The 27,377-nt window shown below is 50.3% G+C and overlaps 47 non-coding genes across 47 annotated transcripts; 20 read left to right on the top strand and 27 right to left on the bottom strand.

Annotated features, from left to right (window-relative positions):
* Positions 1–58: 58 nt before the first annotated feature.
* Positions 59–131, top strand: trnak-uuu (transfer RNA lysine (anticodon UUU)). The gene has a single exon. It is a non-coding gene; the product is annotated as a tRNA-Lys (tRNA).
* A 276-nt stretch (positions 132–407) lies between these two features.
* trnaw-cca (transfer RNA tryptophan (anticodon CCA)) lies at positions 408–479 on the bottom strand. The gene has a single exon. It is a non-coding gene; the product is annotated as a tRNA-Trp (tRNA).
* Positions 480–1,333: 854 nt separating this feature from the next.
* On the top strand, positions 1,334–1,406 carry trnak-uuu (transfer RNA lysine (anticodon UUU)). Its single transcript has one exon. It is a non-coding gene; the product is annotated as a tRNA-Lys (tRNA).
* A 1,536-nt stretch (positions 1,407–2,942) lies between these two features.
* On the bottom strand, positions 2,943–3,014 carry trnaw-cca (transfer RNA tryptophan (anticodon CCA)). Its single transcript has one exon. It is a non-coding gene; the product is annotated as a tRNA-Trp (tRNA).
* A 217-nt stretch (positions 3,015–3,231) lies between these two features.
* Positions 3,232–3,304, top strand: trnak-uuu (transfer RNA lysine (anticodon UUU)). The gene has a single exon. It is a non-coding gene; the product is annotated as a tRNA-Lys (tRNA).
* Positions 3,305–3,580: 276 nt separating this feature from the next.
* On the bottom strand, positions 3,581–3,652 carry trnaw-cca (transfer RNA tryptophan (anticodon CCA)). The gene has a single exon. It is a non-coding gene; the product is annotated as a tRNA-Trp (tRNA).
* A 217-nt stretch (positions 3,653–3,869) lies between these two features.
* trnak-uuu (transfer RNA lysine (anticodon UUU)) lies at positions 3,870–3,942 on the top strand. Its single transcript has one exon. It is a non-coding gene; the product is annotated as a tRNA-Lys (tRNA).
* Positions 3,943–4,201: 259 nt separating this feature from the next.
* Positions 4,202–4,273, bottom strand: trnaw-cca (transfer RNA tryptophan (anticodon CCA)). Its single transcript has one exon. It is a non-coding gene; the product is annotated as a tRNA-Trp (tRNA).
* Positions 4,274–4,490: 217 nt separating this feature from the next.
* On the top strand, positions 4,491–4,563 carry trnak-uuu (transfer RNA lysine (anticodon UUU)). Its single transcript has one exon. It is a non-coding gene; the product is annotated as a tRNA-Lys (tRNA).
* A 276-nt stretch (positions 4,564–4,839) lies between these two features.
* On the bottom strand, positions 4,840–4,911 carry trnaw-cca (transfer RNA tryptophan (anticodon CCA)). Its single transcript has one exon. It is a non-coding gene; the product is annotated as a tRNA-Trp (tRNA).
* An 854-nt stretch (positions 4,912–5,765) lies between these two features.
* trnak-uuu (transfer RNA lysine (anticodon UUU)) lies at positions 5,766–5,838 on the top strand. Its single transcript has one exon. It is a non-coding gene; the product is annotated as a tRNA-Lys (tRNA).
* Positions 5,839–6,114: 276 nt separating this feature from the next.
* On the bottom strand, positions 6,115–6,186 carry trnaw-cca (transfer RNA tryptophan (anticodon CCA)). Its single transcript has one exon. It is a non-coding gene; the product is annotated as a tRNA-Trp (tRNA).
* A 217-nt stretch (positions 6,187–6,403) lies between these two features.
* On the top strand, positions 6,404–6,476 carry trnak-uuu (transfer RNA lysine (anticodon UUU)). The gene has a single exon. It is a non-coding gene; the product is annotated as a tRNA-Lys (tRNA).
* A 276-nt stretch (positions 6,477–6,752) lies between these two features.
* Positions 6,753–6,824, bottom strand: trnaw-cca (transfer RNA tryptophan (anticodon CCA)). The gene has a single exon. It is a non-coding gene; the product is annotated as a tRNA-Trp (tRNA).
* Positions 6,825–7,041: 217 nt separating this feature from the next.
* On the top strand, positions 7,042–7,114 carry trnak-uuu (transfer RNA lysine (anticodon UUU)). The gene has a single exon. It is a non-coding gene; the product is annotated as a tRNA-Lys (tRNA).
* Positions 7,115–7,390: 276 nt separating this feature from the next.
* trnaw-cca (transfer RNA tryptophan (anticodon CCA)) lies at positions 7,391–7,462 on the bottom strand. Its single transcript has one exon. It is a non-coding gene; the product is annotated as a tRNA-Trp (tRNA).
* A 217-nt stretch (positions 7,463–7,679) lies between these two features.
* Positions 7,680–7,752, top strand: trnak-uuu (transfer RNA lysine (anticodon UUU)). The gene has a single exon. It is a non-coding gene; the product is annotated as a tRNA-Lys (tRNA).
* Positions 7,753–8,028: 276 nt separating this feature from the next.
* On the bottom strand, positions 8,029–8,100 carry trnaw-cca (transfer RNA tryptophan (anticodon CCA)). Its single transcript has one exon. It is a non-coding gene; the product is annotated as a tRNA-Trp (tRNA).
* A 566-nt stretch (positions 8,101–8,666) lies between these two features.
* trnaw-cca (transfer RNA tryptophan (anticodon CCA)) lies at positions 8,667–8,738 on the bottom strand. The gene has a single exon. It is a non-coding gene; the product is annotated as a tRNA-Trp (tRNA).
* Positions 8,739–8,955: 217 nt separating this feature from the next.
* trnak-uuu (transfer RNA lysine (anticodon UUU)) lies at positions 8,956–9,028 on the top strand. Its single transcript has one exon. It is a non-coding gene; the product is annotated as a tRNA-Lys (tRNA).
* Positions 9,029–9,304: 276 nt separating this feature from the next.
* trnaw-cca (transfer RNA tryptophan (anticodon CCA)) lies at positions 9,305–9,376 on the bottom strand. The gene has a single exon. It is a non-coding gene; the product is annotated as a tRNA-Trp (tRNA).
* Positions 9,377–9,942: 566 nt separating this feature from the next.
* Positions 9,943–10,014, bottom strand: trnaw-cca (transfer RNA tryptophan (anticodon CCA)). Its single transcript has one exon. It is a non-coding gene; the product is annotated as a tRNA-Trp (tRNA).
* A 217-nt stretch (positions 10,015–10,231) lies between these two features.
* Positions 10,232–10,304, top strand: trnak-uuu (transfer RNA lysine (anticodon UUU)). Its single transcript has one exon. It is a non-coding gene; the product is annotated as a tRNA-Lys (tRNA).
* A 276-nt stretch (positions 10,305–10,580) lies between these two features.
* On the bottom strand, positions 10,581–10,652 carry trnaw-cca (transfer RNA tryptophan (anticodon CCA)). The gene has a single exon. It is a non-coding gene; the product is annotated as a tRNA-Trp (tRNA).
* Positions 10,653–11,218: 566 nt separating this feature from the next.
* On the bottom strand, positions 11,219–11,290 carry trnaw-cca (transfer RNA tryptophan (anticodon CCA)). The gene has a single exon. It is a non-coding gene; the product is annotated as a tRNA-Trp (tRNA).
* A 217-nt stretch (positions 11,291–11,507) lies between these two features.
* trnak-uuu (transfer RNA lysine (anticodon UUU)) lies at positions 11,508–11,580 on the top strand. The gene has a single exon. It is a non-coding gene; the product is annotated as a tRNA-Lys (tRNA).
* Positions 11,581–11,856: 276 nt separating this feature from the next.
* Positions 11,857–11,928, bottom strand: trnaw-cca (transfer RNA tryptophan (anticodon CCA)). The gene has a single exon. It is a non-coding gene; the product is annotated as a tRNA-Trp (tRNA).
* Positions 11,929–12,145: 217 nt separating this feature from the next.
* Positions 12,146–12,218, top strand: trnak-uuu (transfer RNA lysine (anticodon UUU)). Its single transcript has one exon. It is a non-coding gene; the product is annotated as a tRNA-Lys (tRNA).
* A 914-nt stretch (positions 12,219–13,132) lies between these two features.
* On the bottom strand, positions 13,133–13,204 carry trnaw-cca (transfer RNA tryptophan (anticodon CCA)). The gene has a single exon. It is a non-coding gene; the product is annotated as a tRNA-Trp (tRNA).
* A 566-nt stretch (positions 13,205–13,770) lies between these two features.
* On the bottom strand, positions 13,771–13,842 carry trnaw-cca (transfer RNA tryptophan (anticodon CCA)). The gene has a single exon. It is a non-coding gene; the product is annotated as a tRNA-Trp (tRNA).
* Positions 13,843–14,408: 566 nt separating this feature from the next.
* On the bottom strand, positions 14,409–14,480 carry trnaw-cca (transfer RNA tryptophan (anticodon CCA)). The gene has a single exon. It is a non-coding gene; the product is annotated as a tRNA-Trp (tRNA).
* Positions 14,481–14,697: 217 nt separating this feature from the next.
* trnak-uuu (transfer RNA lysine (anticodon UUU)) lies at positions 14,698–14,770 on the top strand. The gene has a single exon. It is a non-coding gene; the product is annotated as a tRNA-Lys (tRNA).
* Positions 14,771–15,046: 276 nt separating this feature from the next.
* Positions 15,047–15,118, bottom strand: trnaw-cca (transfer RNA tryptophan (anticodon CCA)). The gene has a single exon. It is a non-coding gene; the product is annotated as a tRNA-Trp (tRNA).
* A 566-nt stretch (positions 15,119–15,684) lies between these two features.
* Positions 15,685–15,756, bottom strand: trnaw-cca (transfer RNA tryptophan (anticodon CCA)). The gene has a single exon. It is a non-coding gene; the product is annotated as a tRNA-Trp (tRNA).
* A 217-nt stretch (positions 15,757–15,973) lies between these two features.
* On the top strand, positions 15,974–16,046 carry trnak-uuu (transfer RNA lysine (anticodon UUU)). Its single transcript has one exon. It is a non-coding gene; the product is annotated as a tRNA-Lys (tRNA).
* A 276-nt stretch (positions 16,047–16,322) lies between these two features.
* On the bottom strand, positions 16,323–16,394 carry trnaw-cca (transfer RNA tryptophan (anticodon CCA)). The gene has a single exon. It is a non-coding gene; the product is annotated as a tRNA-Trp (tRNA).
* Positions 16,395–16,611: 217 nt separating this feature from the next.
* Positions 16,612–16,684, top strand: trnak-uuu (transfer RNA lysine (anticodon UUU)). The gene has a single exon. It is a non-coding gene; the product is annotated as a tRNA-Lys (tRNA).
* A 914-nt stretch (positions 16,685–17,598) lies between these two features.
* On the bottom strand, positions 17,599–17,670 carry trnaw-cca (transfer RNA tryptophan (anticodon CCA)). The gene has a single exon. It is a non-coding gene; the product is annotated as a tRNA-Trp (tRNA).
* A 566-nt stretch (positions 17,671–18,236) lies between these two features.
* On the bottom strand, positions 18,237–18,308 carry trnaw-cca (transfer RNA tryptophan (anticodon CCA)). Its single transcript has one exon. It is a non-coding gene; the product is annotated as a tRNA-Trp (tRNA).
* Positions 18,309–18,874: 566 nt separating this feature from the next.
* trnaw-cca (transfer RNA tryptophan (anticodon CCA)) lies at positions 18,875–18,946 on the bottom strand. The gene has a single exon. It is a non-coding gene; the product is annotated as a tRNA-Trp (tRNA).
* Positions 18,947–19,163: 217 nt separating this feature from the next.
* On the top strand, positions 19,164–19,236 carry trnak-uuu (transfer RNA lysine (anticodon UUU)). Its single transcript has one exon. It is a non-coding gene; the product is annotated as a tRNA-Lys (tRNA).
* Positions 19,237–20,150: 914 nt separating this feature from the next.
* trnaw-cca (transfer RNA tryptophan (anticodon CCA)) lies at positions 20,151–20,222 on the bottom strand. Its single transcript has one exon. It is a non-coding gene; the product is annotated as a tRNA-Trp (tRNA).
* A 217-nt stretch (positions 20,223–20,439) lies between these two features.
* On the top strand, positions 20,440–20,512 carry trnak-uuu (transfer RNA lysine (anticodon UUU)). The gene has a single exon. It is a non-coding gene; the product is annotated as a tRNA-Lys (tRNA).
* A 4,881-nt stretch (positions 20,513–25,393) lies between these two features.
* trnaw-cca (transfer RNA tryptophan (anticodon CCA)) lies at positions 25,394–25,465 on the bottom strand. The gene has a single exon. It is a non-coding gene; the product is annotated as a tRNA-Trp (tRNA).
* A 217-nt stretch (positions 25,466–25,682) lies between these two features.
* trnak-uuu (transfer RNA lysine (anticodon UUU)) lies at positions 25,683–25,755 on the top strand. Its single transcript has one exon. It is a non-coding gene; the product is annotated as a tRNA-Lys (tRNA).
* Positions 25,756–26,031: 276 nt separating this feature from the next.
* Positions 26,032–26,103, bottom strand: trnaw-cca (transfer RNA tryptophan (anticodon CCA)). Its single transcript has one exon. It is a non-coding gene; the product is annotated as a tRNA-Trp (tRNA).
* Positions 26,104–26,320: 217 nt separating this feature from the next.
* trnak-uuu (transfer RNA lysine (anticodon UUU)) lies at positions 26,321–26,393 on the top strand. The gene has a single exon. It is a non-coding gene; the product is annotated as a tRNA-Lys (tRNA).
* Positions 26,394–27,377: the final 984 nt, after the last annotated feature.

Genomic DNA, 27,377 nt, shown 5'->3' with positions numbered 1-27,377 from the left:
TACGTTAGGAAGAGCCAAGTTACAGCCACGTTCGTGCAGAGCTGGGAGCTCTCTCGAAGCCTGGATAGCTCAGTCGGTAGAGCATCAGACTTTTAATCTGAGGGTCCAGGGTTCAAGTCCCTGTTCAGGCGATTTCTTTAAAGCCGGGCGACGCCATCTTTCGCCCTGGTGCGGAGGAAATGCCCGACTGCTGAACGATTTACTCTCGCCGTCAGCGCTTGCTTAGCGCACTCTTTGCTACTCTCCGCGTCAAAGCCTGTAAAAGTCACCGTGGCGGACACTGGTGTTTTTCACCGAAATCCTTCGCTTTTCAGTAATGGCTTGAAATTCACAGGCCCACTAATTGCCTTTCAGCCAAAGTGCTGTCGCTGAGTTGGACGGTGAAAAGAGTTGAGCGGTGATTTCTATGACCCCGACGTGATTTGAACACGCAACCTTCTGATCTGGAGTCAGACGCGCTACCGTTGCGCCACGAGGTCCCACAGGTGCTGCACAGATAAACTTTCCCACTTCTCCCTGTATCTGCTATTGAAACCTCGAGCAATGCAGGCTTTCAGTGCAGGGAGAGCCATTCTCTGTTGCACCTGCAGACGTTTCGCTTGCTGTAACTTTGCCACGCCGTGCATGACTTACCAACGTACGTTAGGAAGAGCCAAGTTACAGCCACGTTCGTGCAGAGCTGGGTGCTCTCTCGAATCCTGGATAGCTCAGTCGGTAGAGCATCAGACTTTTAATCTGAGGGTCCAGGGTTCAAGTCCCTGTTCAGGCGATTTCTTTAAAGCCGGGCGACGCCATCTTTCGCCCTGGTGCGGAGGAAGTGCCCGACTGCTGAACAATGTACTCTCGCCGTCAGCGCTTGCTTAGCGCACTCTTTGCTACTCTCCGCGTCAAAGCCTGTAAAAGTCACCGTGGCGGACACTGGTGTTTTTCACCGAAATCCATCGCTTTTCAGTAATGGCTTGAAATTCACAGGCCCACTAATTGCCTTTCAGCCAAAGTGCTGTCGCTGAGTTGGACGGTGAAAAGAGTTGAGCGGTGATTTCTATGACCCCGACGTGATTTGAACACGCAACCTTCTGATCTGGAGTCAGACGCGCTACCGTTGCTCCACGAGGTCCCACAGGTGCTGCACAGATAAACTTTCCCACTTCTCCCTGTATCTGCTATTGAAACCTCGAGCAATGCAGGCTTTCAGTGCAGGCAGAGCCATCTCTGTTGCACCTGCAGACGTTTCGCTTGCTGTAACTTTGCCACGCCGTGCATGACTTACCAACGTACGTTAGGAAGAGCCAAGTTACAGCCACGTTCGTGCAGAGCTGGGTGCTCTCTCGAAGCCTGGATAGCTCAGTCGGTAGAGCATCAGACTTTTAATCTGAGGGTCCAGGGTTCAAGTCCCTGTTCAGGCGATTTCTTTACAGCCAGGCGACGCCATCTTTCGCCCTGGTGCGGAGGAAATGCCCGACTGCTGAACGATTTACTCTCGCCGTCAGCGCTTGCTTAGCGCACTCTTTGCTACTCTCCGCGTCAAAGCCTGTAAAAGTCACCGTGGCGGACACTGGTGTTTTTCACCGAAATCCTTCGCTTTTCAGTAATGGCTTGAAATTCACAGGCCCACTAATTGCCTTTCAGCCAAAGTGCTGTCGCTGAGTTGGACGGTGAAAAGTGTTGAGCGGTGATTTCTATGCCCCGACGTGATTTGAACACGCAACCTTCTGATCTGGAGTCAGACGCGCTACCGTTGCGCCACGAGGTCCCACAGGTGCTGCACAGATAAACTTTCCCACTTCTCCCTGTATCTGCTATTGAAACCTCGAGCAATGCAGGCTTTCAGTGCAGGGAGAGCCATTCTCTGTTGCACCTGCAGACGTTTCGCTTGCTGTAACTTTGCCACGCCGTGCATGACTTACCAACGTACGTTAGGAAGAGCCAAGTTACAGCCACGTTCGTGCAGAGCTGGGTGCTCTCTCGAAGCCTGGATAGCTCAGTCGGTAGAGCATCAGACTTTTCATCTGAGGGTCCAGGGTTCAAGTCCCTGTTCCTGCGATTTCTTTAAAGCCGGGCGACGCCATCTTTCGCCCTGGTGCGGAGGAAATGCCCGACTGCTGAACAATGTACTCTCGCCGTCAGCGCTTGCTTAGCGCACTCTTTGCTACTTTCCGCGTCAAAACCTGTAAAAGCCACCGTGGCGGACACTGGTGTTTTTCACCGAAATCTTTCGCTTTTCAGTAATGGCTTGAAATTCACAGGCCCACTAATTGCCTTTCAGCCAAAGTGCTGTCGCTGAGTTGGGCGGTGATTTCTATGACCCCGACGTGATTTGAACACGCAACCTTCTGATCTGGAGTCAGACGCGCTACCGTTGCGCCACCGTTGCGAACACAGGTGCTGCAAAGATAAACTTTCCCACCTCTCCCTGTATCGGCTATTGAAACCTCGAGCAATGCAGGCTTTCAGTGCAGGGAGAGCCATTCTCTGTTGCACCTGCAGACGTTTCGCTTGCTGTAACTTTGCCACGCCGTGCATGACTTACCAACGTACGTTAGGAAGAGCCAAGTTACAGCCACGTTCGTGCAGAGCTGGGAGCTCTCTCGAAGCCTGGATAGCTCAGTCGGTAGAGTATCAGACTTTTAATCTGAGGGTCCAGGTTTCAAGTCCCTGTTCAGGCGATTTCTTTACAGCCGGGCGACGCCATCTTTCGCCCTGGTGCGGAGGAAATGCCCGACTGCTGAACGATTTACTCTCGCCGTCAGCGCTTGCTTAGCGCACTCTTTGCTACTCTCCGCGTCAAAGCCTGTAAAAGTCACCGTGGCGGACACTGGTGTTTTTCACCGAAATCCTTCGCTTTTCAGTAATGGCTTGAAATTCACAGGCCCACTAATTGCCTTTCAGCCAAAGTGCTGTCGCTGAGTTGGGCGGTGAAAAGAGTTGAGCGGTGATTTCTATGACCCCGACGTGATTTGAACACGCAACCTTCTGATCTGGAGTCAGACGCGCTACCGTTGCGCCACGAGGTCCCACAGGTGCTGCAAAGATAAACTTTCCCACCTCTCCCTGTATCGGCTATTGAAACCTCGAGCAATGCAGGCTTTCAGTGCAGGGAGAGCCATTCTCTGTTGCACCTGCAGACGTTTCGCTTGCTGTAACTTTGCCACGCCGTGCATGACTTACCAACGTACGTTAGGAAGAGCCAAGTTACAGCCACGTTCGTGCAGAGCTGGGTGCTCTCTCGAAGCCTGGATAGCTCAGTCGGTAGAGCATCAGACTTTTAATCTGAGGGTCCAGGGTTCAAGTCCCTGTTCAGGCGATTTCTTTACAGCCGGGCGACGCCATCTTTCGCCCTGGTGCGGAGGAAATGCCCGACTGCTGAACAATGTACTCTCGCCGTCAGCGCTTGCTTAGCGCACTCTTTGCTACTTTCCGCGTCAAAGCCTGTAAAAGCCACCGTGGCGGACACTGGTGTTTTTCACCGAAATCCTTCGCTTTTCAGTAATGGCTTGAAATTCACAGGCCCACTAATTGCCTTTCAGCCAAAGTGCTGTCGCTGAGTTGGGCGGTGAAAAGAGTTGAGCGGTGATTTCTATGACCCCGACGTGATTTGAACACGCAACCTTCTGATCTGGAGTCAGACGCGCTACCGTTGCGCCACGAGGTCCCACAGGTGCTGCAAAGATAAACTTTCCCACCTCTCCCTGTATCGGCTATTGAAACCTCGAGCAATGCAGGCTTTCAGTGCAGGGAGAGCCATTCTCTGTTGCACCTGCAGACGTTTCGCTTGCTGTAACTTTGCCACGCCGTGCATGACTTACCAACGTACGTTAGGAAGAGCCAAGTTACAGCCACGTTCGTGCAGAGCTGGGAGCTCTCTCGAAGCCTGGATAGCTCAGTCGGTAGAGCATCAGACTTTTAATCTGAGGGTCCAGGGTTCAAGTCCCTGTTCAGGCGATTTCTTTAAAGCCGGGCGACGCCATCTTTCGCCCTGGTGCGGAGGAAATGCCCGACTGCTGAACAATGTACTCTCGCCGTCAGCGCTTGCTTAGCGCACTCTTTGCTACTTTCCGCGTCAAAGCCTGTAAAAGTCACCGTGGCGGACACTGGTGTTTTTCACCGAAATTCTTCGCTTTTCAGTAATGGCTTGAAATTCACAGGCCCACTAATTGCCTTTCAGCCAAAGTGCTGTCGCTGAGTTGGGCGGTGATTTCTATGACCCCGACGTGATTTGAACACGCAACCTTCTGATCTGGAGTCAGACGCGCTACCGTTGCGCCACGAGGTCCCACAGGTGCTGCAAAGATAAACTTTCCCACCTCTCCCTGTATCGGCTATTGAAACCTCGAGCAATGCAGGCTTTCAGTGCAGGGAGAGCCATTCTCTGTTGCACCTGCAGACGTTTCGCTTGCTGTAACTTTGCCACGCCGTGCATGACTTACCAACGTACGTTAGGAAGAGCCAAGTTACAGCCACGTTCGTGCAGAGCTGGGAGCTCTCTCGAAGCCTGGATAGCTCAGTCGGTAGAGCATCAGACTTTTAATCTGAGGGTCCAGGGTTCAAGTCCCTGTTCAGGCGATTTCTTTAAAGCCGGGCGACGCCATCTTTCGCCCTGGTGCGGAGGAAATGCCCGACTGCTGAACGATTTACTCTCGCCGTCAGCGCTTGCTTAGCGCACTCTTTGCTACTCTCCGCGTCAAAGCCTGTAAAAGTCACCGTGGCGGACACTGGTGTTTTTCACCGAAATCCTTCGCTTTTCAGTAATGGCTTGAAATTCACAGGCCCACTAATTGCCTTTCAGCCAAAGTGCTGTCGCTGAGTTGGACGGTGAAAAGAGTTGAGCGGTGATTTCTATGACCCCGACGTGATTTGAACACGCAACCTTCTGATCTGGAGTCAGACGCGCTACCGTTGCGCCACGAGGTCCCACAGGTGCTGCACAGATAAACTTTCCCACTTCTCCCTGTATCTGCTATTGAAACCTCGAGCAATGCAGGCTTTCAGTGCAGGGAGAGCCATTCTCTGTTGCACCTGCAGACGTTTCGCTTGCTGTAACTTTGCCACGCCGTGCATGACTTACCAACGTACGTTAGGAAGAGCCAAGTTACAGCCACGTTCGTGCAGAGCTGGGTGCTCTCTCGAATCCTGGATAGCTCAGTCGGTAGAGCATCAGACTTTTAATCTGAGGGTCCAGGGTTCAAGTCCCTGTTCAGGCGATTTCTTTAAAGCCGGGCGACGCCATCTTTCGCCCTGGTGCGGAGGAAGTGCCCGACTGCTGAACAATGTACTCTCGCCGTCAGCGCTTGCTTAGCGCACTCTTTGCTACTCTCCGCGTCAAAGCCTGTAAAAGTCACCGTGGCGGACACTGGTGTTTTTCACCGAAATCCATCGCTTTTCAGTAATGGCTTGAAATTCACAGGCCCACTAATTGCCTTTCAGCCAAAGTGCTGTCGCTGAGTTGGACGGTGAAAAGAGTTGAGCGGTGATTTCTATGACCCCGACGTGATTTGAACACGCAACCTTCTGATCTGGAGTCAGACGCGCTACCGTTGCTCCACGAGGTCCCACAGGTGCTGCACAGATAAACTTTCCCACTTCTCCCTGTATCTGCTATTGAAACCTCGAGCAATGCAGGCTTTCAGTGCAGGCAGAGCCATCTCTGTTGCACCTGCAGACGTTTCGCTTGCTGTAACTTTGCCACGCCGTGCATGACTTACCAACGTACGTTAGGAAGAGCCAAGTTACAGCCACGTTCGTGCAGAGCTGGGTGCTCTCTCGAAGCCTGGATAGCTCAGTCGGTAGAGCATCAGACTTTTAATCTGAGGGTCCAGGGTTCAAGTCCCTGTTCAGGCGATTTCTTTACAGCCAGGCGACGCCATCTTTCGCCCTGGTGCGGAGGAAATGCCCGACTGCTAAACGATTTACTCTCGCCGTCAGCGCTTGCTTAGCGCACTCTTTGCTACTCTCCGCGTCAAAGCCTGTAAAAGTCACCGTGGCGGACACTGGTGTTTTTCACCGAAATCCTTCGCTTTTCAGTAATGGCTTGAAATTCACTGGCCCACTAATTGCCTTTCAGCCAAAGTGCTGTCGCTGAGTTGGACGGTGAAAAGAGTTGAGCGGTGATTTCTATGACCCCGACGTGATTTGAACACGCAACCTTCTGATCTGGAGTCAGACGCGCTACCGTTGCGCCACGAGGTCCCACAGGTGCTGCACAGATAAACTTTCCCACTTCTCCCTGTATCTGCTATTGAAACCTCGAGCAATGCAGGCTTTCAGTGCAGGGAGAGCCATTCTCTGTTGCACCTGCAGACGTTTCGCTTGCTGTAACTTTGCCACGCCGTGCATGACTTACCAACGTACGTTAGGAAGAGCCAAGTTACAGCCACGTTCGTGCAGAGCTGGGTGCTCTCTCGAAGCCTGGATAGCTCAGTCGGTAGAGCATCAGACTTTTAATCTGAGGGTCCAGGGTTCAAGTCCCTGTTCAGGCGATTTCTTTACAGCCGGGCGACGCCATCTTTCCCCCTGGTGCGGAGGAAATGCCCGACTGCTGAACGATTTACTCTCGCCGTCAGCGCTTGCTTAGCGCACTCTTTGCTACTCTCCGCGTCAAAGCCTGTAAAAGTCACCGTGGCGGACACTGGTGTTTTTCACCGAAATCCTTCGCTTTTCAGTAATGGCTTGAAATTCACAGGCCCACTAATTGCCTTTCAGCCAAAGTGCTGTCGCTGAGTTGGACGGTGAAAAGAGTTGAGCGGTGATTTCTATGACCCCGACGTGATTTGAACACGCAACCTTCTGATCTGGAGTCAGACGCGCTACCGTTGCGCCACGAGGTCCCACAGGTGCTGCAAAGATAAACTTTACCACTTCTCCCTGTATCTGCTATTGAAACCTCGAGCAATGCAGGCTTTCAGTGCAGGGAGAGCCATTCTCTGTTGCACCTGCAGACGTTTCGCTTGCTGTAACTTTGCCACGCCGTGCATGACTTACCAACGTACGTTAGGAAGAGCCAAGTTACAGCCACGTTCGTGCAGAGCTGGGTGCTCTCTCGAAGCCTGGATAGCTCAGTCGGTAGAGCATCAGACTTTTAATCTGAGGGTCCAGGGTTCAAGTCCCTGTTCAGGCGATTTCTTTACAGCCGGGCGACGCCATCTTTCGCCCTGGTGCGGAGGAAATGCCCGACTGCTGAACGATTTACTCTCGCCGTCAGCGCTTGCTTAGCGCACTCTTTGCTACTCTCCGCGTCAAAGCCTGTAAAAGTCACCGTGGCGGACACTGGTGTTTTTCACCGAAATCCTTCGCTTTTCAGTAATGGCTTGAAATTCACAGGCCCACTAATTGCCTTTCAGCCAAAGTGCTGTCGCTGAGTTGGACGGTGAAAAGAGTTGAGCGGTGATTTCTATGACCCCGACGTGATTTGAACACGCAACCTTCTGATCTGGAGTCAGACGCGCTACCGTTGCGCCACGAGGTCCCACAGGTGCTGCACAGATAAACTTTCCCACTTCTCCCTGTATCTGCTATTGAAACCTCGAGCAATGCAGGCTTTCAGTGCAGGGAGAGCCATTCTCTGTTGCACCTGCAGACGTTTCGCTTGCTGTAACTTTGCCACGCCGTGCATGACTTACCAACGTACGTTAGGAAGAGCCAAGTTACAGCCACGTTCGTGCAGAGCTGGGTGCTCTCTCGAAGCCTGGATAGCTCAGTCGGTAGAGCATCAGACTTTTAATCTGAGGGTCCAGGGTTCAAGTCCCTGTTCAGGCGATTTCTTTACAGCCGGGCGACGCCATCTTTCGCCCTGGTGCGGAGGAAATGCCCGACTGCTGAACGATTTACTCTCGCCGTCAGCGCTTGCTTAGCGCACTCTTTGCTACTCTCCGCGTCAAAGCCTGTAAAAGTCACCGTGGCGGACACTGGTGTTTTTCACCGAAATCCTTCGCTTTTCAGTAATGGCTTGAAATTCACAGGCCCACTAATTGCCTTTCAGCCAAAGTGCTGTCGCTGAGTTGGACGGTGAAAAGAGTTGAGCGGTGATTTCTATGACCCCGACGTGATTTGAACACGCAACCTTCTGATCTGGAGTCAGACGCGCTACCGTTGCGCCACGAGGTCCCACAGGTGCTGCACAGATAAACTTTCCCACTTCTCCCTGTATCTGCTATTGAAACCTCTAGCAATGCAGGCTTTCAGTGCAGGGAGAGCCATTCTCTGTTGCACCTGCAGACGTTTCGCTTGCTGTAACTTTGCCACGCCGTGCATGACTTACCAACGTACGTTAGGAAGAGCCAAGTTACAGCCACGTTCGTGCAGAGCTGGGTGCTCTCTCGAAGCCTGGATAGCTTTGTCGGTAGAGCATCAGACTTTTAATCTGAGGGTCCAGGGTTCAAGTCCCTGTTCAGGCGATTTCTTTACAGCCGGGCGACGCCATCTTTCGCCCTGGTGCGGAGGAAATGCCCGACTGCTGAACGATTTACTCTCGCCGTCAGCGCTTGCTTAGCGCACTCTTTGCTACTCTCCGCGTCAAAGCCTGTAAAAGTCACCGTGGCGGACACTGGTGTTTTTCACCGAAATCCTTCGCTTTTCAGTAATGGCTTGAAATTCACAGGCCCACTAATTGCCTTTCAGCCAAAGTGCTGTCGCTGAGTTGGACGGTGAAAAGAGTTGAGCGGTGATTTCTATGACCCCGACGTGATTTGAACACGCAACCTTCTGATCTGGAGTCAGACGCGCTACCGTTGCGCCACGAGGTCCCACAGGTGCTGCACAGATAAACTTTCCCACTTCTCCCTGTATCTGCTATTGAAACCTCGAGCAATGCAGGCTTTCAGTGCAGGGAGAGCCATTCTCTGTTGCACCTGCAGACGTTTCGCTTGCTGTAACTTTGCCACGCCGTGCATGACTTACCAACGTACGTTAGGAAGAGCCAAGTTACAGCCACGTTCGTGCAGAGCTGGGTGCTCTCTCGAAGCCTGGATAGCTCAGTCGGTAGAGCATCAGACTTTTAATCTGAGGGTCCAGGGTTCAAGTCCCTGTTCAGGCGATTTCTTTACAGCCGGGCGACGCCATCTTTCGCCCTGGTGCGGAGGAAATGCCCGACTGCTGAACGATTTACTCTCGCCGTCAGCGCTTGCTTAGCGCACTCTTTGCTACTCTCCGCGTCAAAGCCTGTAAAAGTCACCGTGGCGGACACTGGTGTTTTTCACCGAAATCCTTCGCTTTTCAGTAATGGCTTGAAATTCACAGGCCCACTAATTGCCTTTCAGCCAAAGTGCTGTCGCTGAGTTGGACGGTGAAAAGAGTTGAGCGGTGATTTCTATGACCCCGACGTGATTTGAACACGCAACCTTCTGATCTGGAGTCAGACGCGCTACCGTTGCGCCACGAGGTCCCACAGGTGCTGCACAGATAAACTTTCCCACTTCTCCCTGTATCTGCTATTGAAACCTCTAGCAATGCAGGCTTTCAGTGCAGGGAGAGCCATTCTCTGTTGCACCTGCAGACGTTTCGCTTGCTGTAACTTTGCCACGCCGTGCATGACTTACCAACGTACGTTAGGAAGAGCCAAGTTACAGCCACGTTCGTGCAGAGCTGGGTGCTCTCTCGAAGCCTGGATAGCTCTGTCGGTAGAGCATCAGACTTTTAATCTGAGGGTCCAGGGTTCAAGTCCCTGTTCAGGCGATTTCTTTACAGCCGGGCGACGCCATCTTTCGCCCTGGTGCGGAGGAAATGCCCGACTGCTGAACGATTTACTCTCGCCGTCAGCGCTTGCTTAGCGCACTCTTTGCTACTCTCCGCGTCAAAGCCTGTAAAAGTCACCGTGGCGGACACTGGTGTTTTTCACCGAAATCCTTCGCTTTTCAGTAATGGCTTGAAATTCACAGGCCCACTAATTGCCTTTCAGCCAAAGTGCTGTCGCTGAGTTGGACGGTGAAAAGAGTTGAGCGGTGATTTCTATGACCCCGACGTGATTTGAACACGCAACCTTCTGATCTGGAGTCAGACGCGCTACCGTTGCGCCACGAGGTCCCACAGGTGCTGCACAGATAAACTTTCCCACTTCTCCCTGTATCTGCTATTGAAACCTCGAGCAATGCAGGCTTTCAGTGCAGGGAGAGCCATTCTCTGTTGCACCTGCAGACGTTTCGCTTGCTGTAACTTTGCCACGCCGTGCATGACTTACCAACGTACGTTAGGAAGAGCCAAGTTACAGCCACGTTCGTGCAGAGCTGGGTGCTCTCTCGAAGCCTGGATAGCTCAGTCGGTAGAGCATCAGACTTTTAATCTGAGGGTCCAGGGTTCAAGTCCCTGTTCAGGCGATTTCTTTACAGCCGGGCGACGCCATCTTTCGCCCTGGTGCGGAGGAAATGCCCGACTGCTGAACGATTTACTCTCGCCGTCAGCGCTTGCTTAGCGCACTCTTTGCTACTCTCCGCGTCAAAGCCTGTAAAAGTCACCGTGGCGGACACTGGTGTTTTTCACCGAAATCCTTCGCTTTTCAGTAATGGCTTGAAATTCACAGGCCCACTAATTGCCTTTCAGCCAAAGTGCTGTCGCTGAGTTGGACGGTGAAAAGAGTTGAGCGGTGATTTCTATGACCCCGACGTGATTTGAACACGCAACCTTCTGATCTGGAGTCAGACGCGCTACCGTTGCGCCACGAGGTCCCACAGGTGCTGCACAGATAAACTTTCCCACTTCTCCCTGTATCTGCTATTGAAACCTCTAGCAATGCAGGCTTTCAGTGCAGGGAGAGCCATTCTCTGTTGCACCTGCAGACGTTTCGCTTGCTGTAACTTTGCCACGCCGTGCATGACTTACCAACGTACGTTAGGAAGAGCCAAGTTACAGCCACGTTCGTGCAGAGCTGGGTGCTCTCTCGAAGCCTGGATAGCTCTGTCGGTAGAGCATCAGACTTTTAATCTGAGGGTCCAGGGTTCAAGTCCCTGTTCAGGCGATTTCTTTACAGCCGGGCGACGCCATCTTTCGCCCTGGTGCGGAGGAAATGCCCGACTGCTGAACGATTTACTCTCGCCGTCAGCGCTTGCTTAGCGCACTCTTTGCTACTCTCCGCGTCAAAGCCTGTAAAAGTCACCGTGGCGGACACTGGTGTTTTTCACCGAAATCCTTCGCTTTTCAGTAATGGCTTGAAATTCACAGGCCCACTAATTGCCTTTCAGCCAAAGTGCTGTCGCTGAGTTGGACGGTGAAAAGAGTTGAGCGGTGATTTCTATGACCCCGACGTGATTTGAACACGCAACCTTCTGATCTGGAGTCAGACGCGCTACCGTTGCGCCACGAGGTCCCACAGGTGCTGCACAGATAAACTTTCCCACTTCTCCCTGTATCTGCTATTGAAACCTCGAGCAATGCAGGCTTTCAGTGCAGGGAGAGCCATTCTCTGTTGCACCTGCAGACGTTTCGCTTGCTGTAACTTTGCCACGCCGTGCATGACTTACCAACGTACGTTAGGAAGAGCCAAGTTACAGCCACGTTCGTGCAGAGCTGGGTGCTCTCTCGAAGCCTGGATAGCTCAGTCGGTAGAGCATCAGACTTTTAATCTGAGGGTCCAGGGTTCAAGTCCCTGTTCAGGCGATTTCTTTACAGCCGGGCGACGCCATCTTTCGCCCTGGTGCGGAGGAAATGCCCGACTGCTGAACGATTTACTCTCGCCGTCAGCGCTTGCTTAGCGCACTCTTTGCTACTCTCCGCGTCAAAGCCTGTAAAAGTCACCGTGGCGGACACTGGTGTTTTTCACCGAAATCCTTCGCTTTTCAGTAATGGCTTGAAATTCACAGGCCCACTAATTGCCTTTCAGCCAAAGTGCTGTCGCTGAGTTGGACGGTGAAAAGAGTTGAGCGGTGATTTCTATGACCCCGACGTGATTTGAACACGCAACCTTCTGATCTGGAGTCAGACGCGCTACCGTTGCGCCACGAGGTCCCACAGGTGCTGCAAAGATAAACTTTCCCACTTCTCCCTGTATCTGCTATTGAAACCTCGAGCAATGCAGGCTTTCAGTGCAGGGAGAGCCATTCTCTGTTGCACCTGCAGACGTTTCGCTTGCTGTAACTTTGCCACGCCGTGCATGACTTACCAACGTACGTTAGGAAGAGCCAAGTTACAGCCACGTTCGTGCAGAGCTGGGTGCTCTCTCGAAGCCTGGATAGCTCAGTCGGTAGAGCATCAGACTTTTAATCTGAGGGTCCAGGGTTCAAGTCCCTGTTCAGGCGATTTCTTTACAGCCGGGCGACGCCATCTTTCGCCCTGGTGCGGAGGAAATGCCCGACTGCTGAACGATTTACTCTCGCCGTCAGCGCTTGCTTAGCGCACTCTTTGCTACTCTCCGCGTCAAAGCCTGTAAAAGTCACCGTGGCGGACACTGGTGTTTTTCACCGAAATCCTTCGCTTTTCAGTAATGGCTTGAAATTCACAGGCCCACTAATTGCCTTTCAGCCAAAGTGCTGTCGCTGAGTTGGACGGTGAAAAGAGTTGAGCGGTGATTTCTATGACCCCGACGTGATTTGAACACACAACCTTCTGATCTGGAGTCAGACGCGCTACCGTTGCGCCACGAGGTCCCACAGGTGCTGCACAGATAAACTTTCCCACTTCTCCCTGTATCTGCTATTGAAACCTCTAGCAATGCAGGCTTTCAGTGCAGGGAGAGCCATTCTCTGTTGCACCTGCAGACGTTTCGCTTGCTGTAACTTTGCCACGCCGTGCATGACTTACCAACGTACGTTAGGAAGAGCCAAGTTACAGCCACGTTCGTGCAGAGCTGGGTGCTCTCTCGAAGCCTGGATAGCTCTGTCGGTAGAGCATCAGACTTTTAATCTGAGGGTCCAGGGTTCAAGTCCCTGTTCAGGCGATTTCTTTACAGCCGGGCGACGCCATCTTTCGCCCTGGTGCGGAGGAAATGCCCGACTGCTGAACGATTTACTCTCGCCGTCAGCGCTTGCTTAGCGCACTCTTTGCTACTCTCCGCGTCAAAGCCTGTAAAAGTCACCGTGGCGGACACTGGTGTTTTTCACCGAAATCCTTCGCTTTTCAGTAATGGCTTGAAATTCACAGGCCCACTAATTGCCTTTCAGCCAAAGTGCTGTCGCTGAGTTGGACGGTGAAAAGAGTTGAGCGGTGATTTCTATGACCCCGACGTGATTTGAACACGCAACCTTCTGATCTGGAGTCAGACGCGCTACCGTTGCGCCACGAGGTCCCACAGGTGCTGCACAGATAAACTTTCCCACTTCTCCCTGTATCTGCTATTGAAACCTCTAGCAATGCAGGCTTTCAGTGCAGGGAGAGCCATTCTCTGTTGCACCTGCAGACGTTTCGCTTGCTGTAACTTTGCCACGCCGTGCATGACTTACCAACGTACGTTAGGAAGAGCCAAGTTACAGCCACGTTCGTGCAGAGCTGGGTGCTCTCTCGAAGCCTGGATAGCTCTGTCGGTAGAGCATCAGACTTTTAATCTGAGGGTCCAGGGTTCAAGTCCCTGTTCAGGCGATTTCTTTACAGCCGGGCGACGCCATCTTTCGCCCTGGTGCGGAGGAAATGCCCGACTGCTGAACGATTTACTCTCGCCGTCAGCGCTTGCTTAGCGCACTCTTTGCTACTCTCCGCGTCAAAGCCTGTAAAAGTCACCGTGGCGGACACTGGTGTTTTTCACCGAAATCCTTCGCTTTTCAGTAATGGCTTGAAATTCACAGGCCCACTAATTGCCTTTCAGCCAAAGTGCTGTCGCTGAGTTGGACGGTGAAAAGAGTTGAGCGGTGATTTCTATGACCCCGACGTGATTTGAACACGCAACCTTCTGATCTGGAGTCAGACGCGCTACCGTTGCGCCACGAGGTCCCACAGGTGCTGCACAGATAAACTTTCCCACTTCTCCCTGTATCTGCTATTGAAACCTCTAGCAATGCAGGCTTTCAGTGCAGGGAGAGCCATTCTCTGTTGCACCTGCAGACGTTTCGCTTGCTGTAACTTTGCCACGCCGTGCATGACTTACCAACGTACGTTAGGAAGAGCCAAGTTACAGCCACGTTCGTGCAGAGCTGGGTGCTCTCTCGAAGCCTGGATAGCTCTGTCGGTAGAGCATCAGACTTTTAATCTGAGGGTCCAGGGTTCAAGTCCCTGTTCAGGCGATTTCTTTACAGCCGGGCGACGCCATCTTTCGCCCTGGTGCGGAGGAAATGCCCGACTGCTGAACGATTTACTCTCGCCGTCAGCGCTTGCTTAGCGCACTCTTTGCTACTCTCCGCGTCAAAGCCTGTAAAAGTCACCGTGGCGGACACTGGTGTTTTTCACCGAAATCCTTCGCTTTTCAGTAATGGCTTGAAATTCACAGGCCCACTAATTGCCTTTCAGCCAAAGTGCTGTCGCTGAGTTGGACGGTGAAAAGAGTTGAGCGGTGATTTCTATGACCCCGACGTGATTTGAACACGCAACCTTCTGATCTGGAGTCAGACGCGCTACCGTTGCGCCACGAGGTCCCACAGGTGCTGCACAGATAAACTTTCCCACTTCTCCCTGTATCTGCTATTGAAACCTCGAGCAATGCAGGCTTTCAGTGCAGGGAGAGCCATTCTCTGTTGCACCTGCAGACGTTTCGCTTGCTGTAACTTTGCCACGCCGTGCATGACTTACCAACGTACGTTAGGAAGAGCCAAGTTACAGCCACGTTCGTGCAGAGCTGGGTGCTCTCTCGAAGCCTGGATAGCTCAGTCGGTAGAGCATCAGACTTTTAATCTGAGGGTCCAGGGTTCAAGTCCCTGTTCAGGCGATTTCTTTACAGCCGGGCGACGCCATCTTTCGCCCTGGTGCGGAGGAAATGCCCGACTGCTGAACGATTTACTCTCGCCGTCAGCGCTTGCTTAGCGCACTCTTTGCTACTCTCCGCGTCAAAGCCTGTAAAAGTCACCGTGGCGGACACTGGTGTTTTTCACCGAAATCCTTCGCTTTTCAGTAATGGCTTGAAATTCACAGGCCCACTAATTGCCTTTCAGCCAAAGTGCTGTCGCTGAGTTGGACGGTGAAAAGAGTTGAGCGGTGATTTCTATGACCCCGACGTGATTTGAACACGCAACCTTCTGATCTGGAGTCAGACGCGCTACCGTTGCGCCACGAGGTCCCACAGGTGCTGCACAGATAAACTTTCCCACTTCTCCCTGTATCTGCTATTGAAACCTCTAGCAATGCAGGCTTTCAGTGCAGGGAGAGCCATTCTCTGTTGCACCTGCAGACGTTTCGCTTGCTGTAACTTTGCCACGCCGTGCATGACTTACCAACGTACGTTAGGAAGAGCCAAGTTACAGCCACGTTCGTGCAGAGCTGGGTGCTCTCTCGAAGCCTGGATAGCTCTGTCGGTAGAGCATCAGACTTTTAATCTGAGGGTCCAGGGTTCAAGTCCCTGTTCAGGCGATTTCTTTACAGCCGGGCGACGCCATCTTTCGCCCTGGTGCGGAGGAAATGCCCGACTGCTGAACGATTTACTCTCGCCGTCAGCGCTTGCTTAGCGCACTCTTTGCTACTCTCCGCGTCAAAGCCTGTAAAAGTCACCGTGGCGGACACTGGTGTTTTTCACCGAAATCCTTCGCTTTTCAGTAATGGCTTGAAATTCACAGGCCCACTAATTGCCTTTCAGCCAAAGTGCTGTCGCTGAGTTGGACGGTGAAAAGAGTTGAGCGGTGATTTCTATGACCCCGACGTGATTTGAACACGCAACCTTCTGATCTGGAGTCAGACGCGCTACCGTTGCGCCACGAGGTCCCACAGGTGCTGCACAGATAAACTTTCCCACTTCTCCCTGTATCTGCTATTGAAACCTCGAGCAATGCAGGCTTTCAGTGCAGGGAGAGCCATTCTCTGTTGCACCTGCAGACGTTTCGCTTGCTGTAACTTTGCCACGCCGTGCATGACTTACCAACGTACGTTAGGAAGAGCCAAGTTACAGCCACGTTCGTGCAGAGCTGGGTGCTCTCTCGAAGCCTGGATAGCTCAGTCGGTAGAGCATCAGACTTTTAATCTGAGGGTCCAGGGTTCAAGTCCCTGTTCAGGCGATTTCTTTACAGCCGGGCGACGCCATCTTTCGCCCTGGTGCGGAGGAAATGCCCGACTGCTGAACGATTTACTCTCGCCGTCAGCGCTTGCTTAGCGCACTCTTTGCTACTCTCCGCGTCAAAGCCTGTAAAAGTCACCGTGGCGGACACTGGTGTTTTTCACCGAAATCCTTCGCTTTTCAGTAATGGCTTGAAATTCACAGGCCCACTAATTGCCTTTCAGCCAAAGTGCTGTCGCTGAGTTGGACGGTGAAAAGAGTTGAGCGGTGATTTCTATGACCCCGACGTGATTTGAACACGCAACCTTCTGATCTGGAGTCAGACGCGCTACCGTTGCGCCACGAGGTCCCACAGGTGCTGCAAAGATAAACTTTCCCACTTCTCCCTGTATCTGCTATTGAAACCTCGAGCAATGCAGGCTTTCAGTGCAGGGAGAGCCATTCTCTGTTGCACCTGCAGACGTTTCGCTTGCTGTAACTTTGCCACGCCGTGCATGACTTACCAACGTACGTTAGGAAGAGCCAAGTTACAGCCACGTTCGTGCAGAGCTGGGTGCTCTCTCGAAGCCTGGATAGCTCAGTCGGTAGAGCATCAGACTTTTAATCTGAGGGTCCAGGGTTCAAGTCCCTGTTCAGGCGATTTCTTTACAGCCGGGCGACGCCATCTTTCGCCCTGGTGCGGAGGAAATGCCCGACTGCTGAACGATTTACTCTCGCCGTCAGCGCTTGCTTAGCGCACTCTTTGCTACTCTCCGCGTCAAAGCCTGTAAAAGTCACCGTGGCGGACACTGGTGTTTTTCACCGAAATCCTTCGCTTTTCAGTAATGGCTTGAAATTCACAGGCCCACTAATTGCCTTTCAGCCAAAGTGCTGTCGCTGAGTTGGACGGTGAAAAGAGTTGAGCGGTGATTTCTATGACCCCGACGTGATTTGAACACACAACCTTCTGATCTGGAGTCAGACGCGCTACCGTTGCGCCACGAGGTCCCACAGGTGCTGCACAGATAAACTTTCCCACTTCTCCCTGTATCTGCTATTGAAACCTCTAGCAATGCAGGCTTTCAGTGCAGGGAGAGCCATTCTCTGTTGCACCTGCAGACGTTTCGCTTGCTGTAACTTTGCCACGCCGTGCATGACTTACCAACGTACGTTAGGAAGAGCCAAGTTACAGCCACGTTCGTGCAGAGCTGGGTGCTCTCTCGAAGCCTGGATAGCTCTGTCGGTAGAGCATCAGACTTTTAATCTGAGGGTCCAGGGTTCAAGTCCCTGTTCAGGCGATTTCTTTACAGCCGGGCGACGCCATCTTTCGCCCTGGTGCGGAGGAAATGCCCGACTGCTGAACGATTTACTCTCGCCGTCAGCGCTTGCTTAGCGCACTCTTTGCTACTCTCCGCGTCAAAGCCTGTAAAAGTCACCGTGGCGGACACTGGTGTTTTTCACCGAAATCCTTCGCTTTTCAGTAATGGCTTGAAATTCACAGGCCCACTAATTGCCTTTCAGCCAAAGTGCTGTCGCTGAGTTGGACGGTGAAAAGAGTTGAGCGGTGATTTCTATGACCCCGACGTGATTTGAACACGCAACCTTCTGATCTGGAGTCAGACGCGCTACCGTTGCGCCACGAGGTCCCACAGGTGCTGCACAGATAAACTTTCCCACTTCTCCCTGTATCTGCTATTGAAACCTCTAGCAATGCAGGCTTTCAGTGCAGGGAGAGCCATTCTCTGTTGCACCTGCAGACGTTTCGCTTGCTGTAACTTTGCCACGCCGTGCATGACTTACCAACGTACGTTAGGAAGAGCCAAGTTACAGCCACGTTCGTGCAGAGCTGGGTGCTCTCTCGAAGCCTGGATAGCTCTGTCGGTAGAGCATCAGACTTTTAATCTGAGGGTCCAGGGTTCAAGTCCCTGTTCAGGCGATTTCTTTACAGCCGGGCGACGCCATCTTTCGCCCTGGTGCGGAGGAAATGCCCGACTGCTGAACGATTTACTCTCGCCGTCAGCGCTTGCTTAGCGCACTCTTTGCTACTCTCCGCGTCAAAGCCTGTAAAAGTCACCGTGGCGGACACTGGTGTTTTTCACCGAAATCCTTCGCTTTTCAGTAATGGCTTGAAATTCACAGGCCCACTAATTGCCTTTCAGCCAAAGTGCTGTCGCTGAGTTGGACGGTGAAAAGAGTTGAGCGGTGATTTCTATGACCCCGACGTGATTTGAACACGCAACCTTCTGATCTGGAGTCAGACGCGCTACCGTTGCGCCACGAGGTCCCACAGGTGCTGCACAGATAAACTTTCCCACTTCTCCCTGTATCTGCTATTGAAACCTCTAGCAATGCAGGCTTTCAGTGCAGGGAGAGCCATTCTCTGTTGCACCTGCAGACGTTTCGCTTGCTGTAACTTTGCCACGCCGTGCATGACTTACCAACGTACGTTAGGAAGAGCCAAGTTACAGCCACGTTCGTGCAGAGCTGGGTGCTCTCTCGAAGCCTGGATAGCTCTGTCGGTAGAGCATCAGACTTTTAATCTGAGGGTCCAGGGTTCAAGTCCCTGTTCAGGCGATTTCTTTACAGCCGGGCGACGCCATCTTTCGCCCTGGTGCGGAGGAAATGCCCGACTGCTGAACGATTTACTCTCGCCGTCAGCGCTTGCTTAGCGCACTCTTTGCTACTCTCCGCGTCAAAGCCTGTAAAAGTCACCGTGGCGGACACTGGTGTTTTTCACCGAAATCCTTCGCTTTTCAGTAATGGCTTGAAATTCACAGGCCCACTAATTGCCTTTCAGCCAAAGTGCTGTCGCTGAGTTGGACGGTGAAAAGAGTTGAGCGGTGATTTCTATGACCCCGACGTGATTTGAACACGCAACCTTCTGATCTGGAGTCAGACGCGCTACCGTTGCGCCACGAGGTCCCACAGGTGCTGCACAGATAAACTTTCCCACTTCTCCCTGTATCTGCTATTGAAACCTCGAGCAATGCAGGCTTTCAGTGCAGGGAGAGCCATTCTCTGTTGCACCTGCAGACGTTTCGCTTGCTGTAACTTTGCCACGCCGTGCATGACTTACCAACGTACGTTAGGAAGAGCCAAGTTACAGCCACGTTCGTGCAGAGCTGGGTGCTCTCTCGAAGCCTGGATAGCTCAGTCGGTAGAGCATCAGACTTTTAATCTGAGGGTCCAGGGTTCAAGTCCCTGTTCAGGCGATTTCTTTACAGCCGGGCGACGCCATCTTTCGCCCTGGTGCGGAGGAAATGCCCGACTGCTGAACGATTTACTCTCGCCGTCAGCGCTTGCTTAGCGCACTCTTTGCTACTCTCCGCGTCAAAGCCTGTAAAAGTCACCGTGGCGGACACTGGTGTTTTTCACCGAAATCCTTCGCTTTTCAGTAATGGCTTGAAATTCACAGGCCCACTAATTGCCTTTCAGCCAAAGTGCTGTCGCTGAGTTGGACGGTGAAAAGAGTTGAGCGGTGATTTCTATGACCCCGACGTGATTTGAACACACAACCTTCTGATCTGGAGTCAGACGCGCTACCGTTGCGCCACGAGGTCCCACAGGTGCTGCACAGATAAACTTTCCCACTTCTCCCTGTATCTGCTATTGAAACCTCTAGCAATGCAGGCTTTCAGTGCAGGGAGAGCCATTCTCTGTTGCACCTGCAGACGTTTCGCTTGCTGTAACTTTGCCACGCCGTGCATGACTTACCAACGTACGTTAGGAAGAGCCAAGTTACAGCCACGTTCGTGCAGAGCTGGGTGCTCTCTCGAAGCCTGGATAGCTCTGTCGGTAGAGCATCAGACTTTTAATCTGAGGGTCCAGGGTTCAAGTCCCTGTTCAGGCGATTTCTTTACAGCCGGGCGACGCCATCTTTCGCCCTGGTGCGGAGGAAATGCCCGACTGCTGAACGATTTACTCTCGCCGTCAGCGCTTGCTTAGCGCACTCTTTGCTACTCTCCGCGTCAAAGCCTGTAAAAGTCACCGTGGCGGACACTGGTGTTTTTCACCGAAATCCTTCGCTTTTCAGTAATGGCTTGAAATTCACAGGCCCACTAATTGCCTTTCAGCCAAAGTGCTGTCGCTGAGTTGGACGGTGAAAAGAGTTGAGCGGTGATTTCTATGACCCCGACGTGATTTGAACACGCAACCTTCTGATCTGGAGTCAGACGCGCTACCGTTGCGCCACGAGGTCCCACAGGTGCTGCACAGATAAACTTTCCCACTTCTCCCTGTATCTGCTATTGAAACCTCGAGCAATGCAGGCTTTCAGTGCAGGGAGAGCCATTCTCTGTTGCACCTGCAGACGTTTCGCTTGCTGTAACTTTGCCACGCCGTGCATGACTTACCAACGTACGTTAGGAAGAGCCAAGTTACAGCCACGTTCGTGCAGAGCTGGGTGCTCTCTCGAAGCCTGGATAGCTCAGTCGGTAGAGCATCAGACTTTTAATCTGAGGGTCCAGGGTTCAAGTCCCTGTTCAGGCGATTTCTTTACAGCCGGGCGACGCCATCTTTCGCCCTGGTGCGGAGGAAATGCCCGACTGCTGAACGATTTACTCTCGCCGTCAGCGCTTGCTTAGCGCACTCTTTGCTACTCTCCGCGTCAAAGCCTGTAAAAGTCACCGTGGCGGACACTGGTGTTTTTCACCGAAATCCTTCGCTTTTCAGTAATGGCTTGAAATTCACAGGCCCATGTAAATAGGCAAAATATACGACAATATATTTCCCACTTTTATACGTGTTCTGTCTACGTCCGGCGCTTCGATGAGGTTGAATTGGACTGTAAAAATATCTGAGAAGTTAGATGGCAATTGTATTAGGAATTTCACCAAGAATCTGACTCCATAGATATATTGTACCTCTAATACATTACTAAATAACTAGTTTGTTTAACTATGGTAGAGAATGGAATGGCACACTAAACTTTTAGAGATATGCAAACTGAGCGAGGAGAATTAACCATTTATTAGGCCTTCAGCCTTAGGTAAAAGTAAAGTATCAGTAATTATCCTTGAACAAAGGAACAAAGGAGGAAATGAACTTAACCTCAAAACAAAACAATAAACTTGGACTTAAACCTTAACAAGTTACCAAGTTACAATGCTACATACACCAGATAAAACAGTATATCAAATAATGAAAATAACAAACCCATAAAGAAATCAAAAGATAGATAGATAGAGAGAGAGAGAGAGAGAGGGAGAGAAAAGGCAGGGAGAGAGAGAGAGAGAGAGGGGCAGAGAGGTCAGTGTGACCTCTTGCCTAGACCAGAGCAGAGCAGGAAGAGAAGAGTCACCCCTTGCCCAAAGCTGAGAAAGGTGAGAGAAGAGAGAGAGTCACTGCAAGAACTTCTCTTTTTCAGTCATCCAGCCATCCCCCACTCAGCAGGGCTTCTTTACCTGAAAGTGGGTGTGGCGTCTAAAACTCTATAGTGTATTTCTTAGTCTATAACCATGTACAAATATTAGATTGCAATGAAACTGTGATTAGGCTGTTGCCCACATTACAAGTATTAATTCAAGACCAAACATGGATGTATTATCATTTGTCATGAAACAGATACATTTCAGTTTCCAACATTAGTTCATCAGAGGCATGGAGAGGGGGAGAAGAGGTGTGTCCGAGGGCCTTTCAATAAATGGCCGGCCACACACACAATGGGAACAGTTCAAATGCAAATAGATCACCTGGACACAAAGGAGTCTAACTGTGAGGTCGTCTCCCCCGTTCTGAACTTTTGAGGATGGAAAATTACCAGCTTACAGTCGCCCCATTGACACTGTGAAGTCATTATCTCATAAGTGTCAAAAATGAAAGCTGGCCATCCATATTCACATATTTGTCCATAGTGTCCGAAGGAATCTCTCAGAGTAGTTTTGACATTAGTTGACCGAGCTTCTCCGGTCTGAAACAAGTTCTCAGGATCAGGTGAGCATTGCTGTAGCGTGGAACATTCTTCTTTGTGTAAAAGCAATCTGGAGTTGAGCAGAATCGTGAGAGTATCGTCTGTCTGCTGTAACTTTAGAATATCAATAGTCTTTTGCTTTTCGATGAGTTGGGCATGTATACAGGGAAAAGACAGGAAAGAGAGAAAGAGCAAAACAAACAAACCAATATACAAATTTCAAAATAAATGGAATTAAACACATTCTGGTGTATCTCAAATTGAAAAAAATTTTTCATAAGATAAATCATCTTTGTCACTGGCATTATTTGCACACTGAATACAAATTTATCAAGGAAATCAAATCAAATAATCAAAGAATGTATATAAAATGATAGTGGTTAAAAGGAAAGCAAATTAGTTCATCCCAGCAGTTCAAATTCTTCAATTTAAATCATTAATCGAAATTTCACTTGTGTGTGACGGTGTGTATGTGCTTTATCACTTCTTAACACTGTAAGAAGTCAATATTTTAGCTATAAGAATAATTGTACCACCAACATCTGTCTATGTGCTTTGAAGCAAAACATTTACAGAATCTATGCCCTTTTATATAAGCATACAACAAAGTCAGTATAACATTTATCTTACACTTAAATGTGTAAATTATTTTTAGAGTGAGCATGAATGTTAGTACAACACTGTCTGCCACAGCAGTCAGCCATGTATACGTCTCCTTGGCAGATCTGTGTGTACAACATTTGTTCAATTTAGAAGTAAATCAGAGTGTGTCAGCAATTAATTTGGAAAAATTAAGTAAGCATGAGTCATCCTTGATTGTTAAGCATCACACAGGCATCCAAAATCCAACTCAATAGGGTTTAGTGTTAGTCAATAATCTGTAACATGCACACCTAAGGAATTATCTCTCTATCAGGGGCTTATCTGTAGTCATAAAAGATTTTACCTCATATCCGTAACTCTTTGGCTCATGGACCGTTTAACGACAACAATTTGTTTATATCAGACTAGGCCTAGTTTTTCACGCAGAGGCTCTTTTGGCTTGGTGATAACAACACTGGTATAAAGCAGGGATTATTTCGTTTGGCTAGCCCTTAAAATGAGTACATATCAAAAAAATGTAAAGAATAAGCATACTACTGGCATTGGTAGGTGCTTTCAAGCAGAAACACTTAAAGGTCTATCCCTCTACAGGGGTATACAACAAAGCCAGTACATATCGTATCATCTTCAAATTAAATAAACAAAAACTCATTGTCTGGATATGTGACTAACAAATTTCTCATCAGAGAAAACAACCTCGAGAGGGCACTGTTACAGGAGATGGCTATGTATTAAAAGGTGTTAAGACCCGGCTGAACAGTCTAATTATCCGTGATGTCTCATTTTTAACTGCAGATTTGATCATAGTGAGAAGTTCATCTTGCAAACCGTTTTGTTGTTTGTGAGGAGGCTTGTTTCGCTCGCGGCGCTTCAGGTAATATGGCGGAGGTTTCCCCAATCCGAGGGTCCAGCATTGTTGCTCGTCATGGCCCACTTTATGGCACGAATTGCAGAATCTGCTCGCTTTGGGTCCGCGTTTGTGGCCTTGTCGTTTCTTGACCAAGCCTTGGCTGTTTGTGTCCACGTGTCTCACTGAGGCCACAGCGCATTCGTCAGGTAGAGGTCCATTTTCAGGAGAGACAGACCTACTGGTGCTTGGGTTGTCTTGCAAAACAACAATGTCTGGGACCTCATTAGAAATATCAGCATCTCTCACATCAGAACAAGATGGCAACGAAGTTGGCAAAGTAGAGTTATCAGAAATATCGGTGTTCACAACATCTTTTTCATCAGTCATTTGCATTGAATTGTGAAGTGTTTCAATTTCATTCATTTTCTTTTGCAATATTAAAGACGCAAGGCCTTCCATCATTGCACTAGGCCGTGTTTCATTTTTCTTTATAGATTTCATCTCACTGTGTGCCCAGAACCCATATATCTCCTCCTCGCTAGAATGAATTGTTATCCCTTTACGTTGTAGTTTGGCTAGTGTACCGTGGCGGTCTAACATGTTTGTCCATGCGGATAATAACAATCGCGCAGATGCATCGTTACGTTGTTTTTCGTTCATTTTGTATAGGACCATGAGAGTTATTCTCTCTGAATATTATGGTGAAATGTTAACATCAATACACGTCTTCAAGAAATGTTAAATGTACTCACCAAATTTCAGAGATAGATGAAATCACTCACGACGACGCTTCGCTGTTGATGAGTAGAGACGTTTACATCTATTGTTTAAGGCGCGGACCGACGTAACTGGAATGCTTGTTTTAAAAGCAGTTTCAGATCACGTCGGGGTCACCAACTGTAAATAGGCCAAATATACGACAATATATTTCCCACTTTTATACGTGTTCTGTCTACGTCCGGCGCTTCGATGAGGTTGAATTGGACTGTAAAAATATCTGAGAAGTTAGATGGCAATTGTATTAGGAATTTCACCAAGAATCTGACTCCATAGATATATTGTACCTCTAATACATTACCAAATAACTAGTTTGTTTAACTATGGTAGAGAATGGAATGGCACACTAAACTTTTAGAGATATGCAAACTGAGCGAGGAGAATTAACCATTTATTAGGCCTTCAGCCTTAGGTAAAAGTAAAGTATCAGTAATTATCCTTGAGCAAAGGAACAAAGGAGGAAATGAACTTAACCTCAAAACAAAACAATAAACTTGGACTTAAACCTTAACAAGTTACCAAGTTACAATGCTACATACACCAGATAAAACAGTATATCAAATAATGAAAATAACAAACCCATAAAGAAATCAAAAGATAGATAGATAGAGAGAGAGAGAGAGAGAGAGAGAGAGGGAGAGAAAAGGCAGGGAGAGAGAGAGAGGGGCAGAGAGGTCAGTGTGACCTCTTGCCTAGACCAGAGCAGAGCAGGAAGAGAAGAGTCACCCCTTGCCCAAAGCTGAGAAAGGTGAGAGAAGAGAGAGAGTCACTGCAAGAACTTCTCTTTTTCATTCATCCAGCCATCCCCCACTCAGCAGGGCTTCTTTACCTGAAAGTGGGTGTGGCGTCTAAAACTCTATAGTGTATTTCTTAGTCTATAACCATGTACAAATATTAGATTGCAATGAAACTGTGATTAGGCTGTTGCCCACATTACAAGTATTAATTCAAGACCAAACATGGATGTATTATCATTTGTCATGAAACAGATACATTTCAGTTTCCAACATTAGTTCATCAGAGGCATGGAGAAGGGAGAAGAGGTGTGTCCGAGGGCCTTTCAACAAATGGCCGGCCACACACACAATGGGAACAGTTCAAATGCAAATAGATCACCTGGACACAAAGGAGTCTAACTGTGAGGTCGTCTCCCCCGTTCTGAACTTTTGAGGATGGAAAATTACCAGCTTACACCCACTAATTGCCTTTCAGCGGTGAGCGGTGATTTCTATGACCCCGACGTGATTTGAACACGCAACCTTCTGATCTGGAGTCAGACGCGCTACCGTTGCGCCACGAGGTCCCACAGGTGCTGCACAGATAAACTTTCCCACTTCTCCCTGTATCTGCTATTGAAACCTCGAGCAATGCAGGCTTTCAGTGCAGGGAGAGCCATTCTCTGTTGCACCTGCAGACGTTTCGCTTGCTGTAACTTTGCCACGCCGTGCATGACTTACCAACGTACGTTAGGAAGAGCCAAGTTTCAGCCACGTTCGTGCAGAGCTGGGTGCTCTCTCGAAGCCTGGATAGCTCAGTCGGTAGAGCATCAGACTTTTAATCTGAGGGTCCAGGGTTCAAGTCCCTGTTCAGGCGATTTCTTTACAGCCGGGCGACGCCATCTTTCGCCCTGTTGCGGAGGAAATGCCCGACTGCTGAACGATTTACTCTCGCCGTCAGCGCTTGCTTAGCGCACTCTTTGCTACTCTCCGCGTCAAAGCCTGTAAAAGCCACCGTGGCGGACACTGGTGTTTTTCACCGAAATCCTTCGCTTTTCAGTAATGGCTTGAAATTCACAGGCCCACTAATTGCCTTTCAGCCAAAGTGCTGTCGCTGAGTTGGACGGTGAAAAGAGTTGAGCGGTGATTTCTATGACCCCGACGTGATTTGAACACGCAACCTTCTGATCTGGAGTCAGACGCGCTACCGTTGCGCCACGAGGTCCCACAGGTGCTGCACAGATAAACTTTCCCACTTCTCCCTGTATCTGCTATTGAAACCTCGAGCAATGCAGGCTTTCAGTGCAGGGAGAGCCATTCTCTGTTGCACCTGCAGACGTTTCGCTTGCTGTAACTTTGCCACGCCGTGCATGACTTACCAACGTACGTTAGGAAGAGCCAAGTTTCAGCCACGTTCGTGCAGAGCTGGGTGCTCTCTCGAAGCCTGGATAGCTCAGTCGGTAGAGCATCAGACTTTTAATCTGAGGGTCCAGGGTTCAAGTCCCTGTTCAGGCGATTTCTTTACAGCCGGGCGACGCCATATTTCGCCCTGGTGCGGAGGAAATGCCCGACTGCTGAACGATTTACTCTCGCCGTCAGCGCTTGCTTAGCGCACTCTTTGCTACTCTCCGCGTCAAAGCCTGTAAAAGTCACCGTGGCGGACACTGGTGTTTTTCACCGAAATCCTTCGCTTTTCAGTAATGGCTTGAAATTCACAGGCCCACTAATTGCCTTTCAGCCAAAGTGCTGTCGCTGAGTTGGACGGTGAAAAGAGTTGAGCGGTGATTTCTATGACCCCGACGTGATTTGAACACACAACCTTCTGATCTGGAGTCAGACGCGCTACCGTTGCGCCACGAGGTCCCACAGGTGCTGCACAGATAAACTTTCCCACTTCTCCCTGTATCTGCTATTGAAACCTCTAGCAATGCAGGCTTTCAGTGCAGGGAGAGCCATTCTCTGTTGCACCTGCAGACGTTTCGCTTGCTGTAACTTTGCCACGCCGTGCATGACTTACCAACGTACGTTAGGAAGAGCCAAGTTACAGCCACGTTCGTGCAGAGCTGGGTGCTCTCTCGAAGCCTGGATAGCCCTGTCGGTAGAGCATCAGACTTTTAATCTGAGGGTCCAGGGTTCAAGTCCCTGTTCAGGCGATTTCTTTACAGCCGGGCGACGCCATCTTTCGCCCTGGTGCGGAGGAAATGCCCGACTGCTGAACGATTTACTCTCGCCGTCAGCGCTTGCTTAGCGCACTCTTTGCTACTCTCCGCGTCAAAGCCTGTAAAAGTCACCGTGGCGGACACTGGTGTTTTTCACCGAAATCCTTCGCTTTTCAGTAATGGCTTGAAATTCACAGGCCCACTAATTGCCTTTCAGCCAAAGTGCTGTCGCTGAGTTGGACGGTGAAAAGAGTTGAGCGGTGATTTCTATGACCCCGACGTGATTTGAACACGCAACCTTCTGATCTGGAGTCATACGCGCTACCGTTGCGCCACGAGG

This window comes from Sardina pilchardus, chromosome 5 (genome assembly GCF_963854185.1).
Source record: "Sardina pilchardus chromosome 5, fSarPil1.1, whole genome shotgun sequence".
NCBI classification, from domain to species: Eukaryota; Metazoa; Chordata; class Actinopteri; order Clupeiformes; family Clupeidae; genus Sardina; species Sardina pilchardus.
Note: the sequence above shows the minus strand (reverse complement) of the source record. Positions and strands in the feature narration are given on the sequence as shown.